The sequence below is a fragment of the Sesamum indicum genome, unplaced genomic scaffold, assembly GCF_000512975.1.
Source record: "Sesamum indicum cultivar Zhongzhi No. 13 unplaced genomic scaffold, S_indicum_v1.0 scaffold00121, whole genome shotgun sequence".
NCBI lineage: Eukaryota > Viridiplantae > Streptophyta > Magnoliopsida > Lamiales > Pedaliaceae > Sesamum > Sesamum indicum.
In genome coordinates, this window is record NW_011628050.1 from 16422 (window position 1) to 17671 (window position 1250).

At 28.6% G+C, this 1250-nt stretch overlaps 1 long non-coding RNA gene across 1 annotated transcript in view; it reads right to left on the reverse strand.

Annotated features, from left to right (window-relative positions):
- The window catches only part of LOC105179081, an 8430-nt gene extending 7762 nt beyond the window's left edge, over window positions 1-668 (reverse strand). Inside the window, exons 1-2 of the long non-coding RNA XR_849208.1 lie at window positions 616-668; window positions 35-98 (exon numbers count right to left, since the gene is read on the reverse strand). This is a non-coding gene — a long non-coding RNA (uncharacterized LOC105179081). The remainder of the gene's footprint in view (window positions 1-34; window positions 99-615) is intronic.
- Between the last annotated feature and the right edge of the window lie 582 nt (window positions 669-1250).

The following is a 1250-nucleotide window of genomic DNA, read 5'->3' on the forward strand; positions in this document are numbered from 1 at the left end:
ATATATATATATAAATCCAATTAGCTATACTTACCGTAAATCCCCAAAATACTTCGATTCACGAGGGACTGCTCAACTCTCTATCTTGTCGTCACGTCCTATAATAAATTATAATACGTATAATCAATATATTTAATTTACCAAATAATTCATAAGAATTCACTTAATCAAACCCCTTATATATTTATAACTATCATTTTTAATAACATTCGTAAATTATATTACCATTGAAACCTCATTTTCCTCTTTAATAACATAATATTTCTAAAATATAACTTACGAAGTATTTTTATGAATTTCCTGTCAATTTATCGTTGCTATACAATTTAATTAAGCAACAATACATAGAATTACATATTTGGGTAATCATTCCGATGGAATTGTATAAATTAACTATAAGGATAATTAAATCTAACAAACCAAATAATTTAATTGCCCAACTATATCAATTTTATAGCAATTGTGATATTTAATACGACACTAATTTAAATAGCCAAAATCATAAAATACTCCGATTAAATAATTCACCGCTCAATATAATCAACATTTAATAAACGGACTAATTAAATAATATAATTACATAAATTAACAAAAATTAAATTACAATTTCCGTACCTCTGTTTTCCGAAATGGGTGTGTGCGTTACTGTGTGTATATGAGTGTGTGTGAATTTGTGTATTATGTGTATGTGTGTAGTGTATGTGTTTTAAATTAAAATTGGGTGGAGAGAGAGGCCCCACCGCCTCCATTTCAAACTCTATCTCTTCCCTTATTACACACACATAAATATATATACTATTTATATATATAAAGTATTATTATTATTATATATAGTTAATTAAACTTTTCTTATAATACCAATCACATCCTTTCTAATTTTCTTAATTACTATAATTTGTTCTCAAATATTATAACGAGTTCCAATTTAACCCGTTCAAGTTTTAATAATTTGCCCCAAATATTATAACGAACTCCAATTTAATCCGTTCAAGTGTTATTATATTCCAAATTCAATCTATAATTTATCTACTAATTACATCTAGATTTCTAATAATTACCAATTAGTCTCCCAATTACATAAAAAATTCTACGGACGTCACAGCTAGAGCCCTAGCCCTCCTCACGGATAAAGTAGGGGGAATACAATACCAAAAGAATTACTATTCGATAAGCCAACAACGCTCCGGAACAAGCCAAGCAAACTCCAGCCCGGGAAACTACGGCCAAGCACAGGATACTACGGCCTTTTT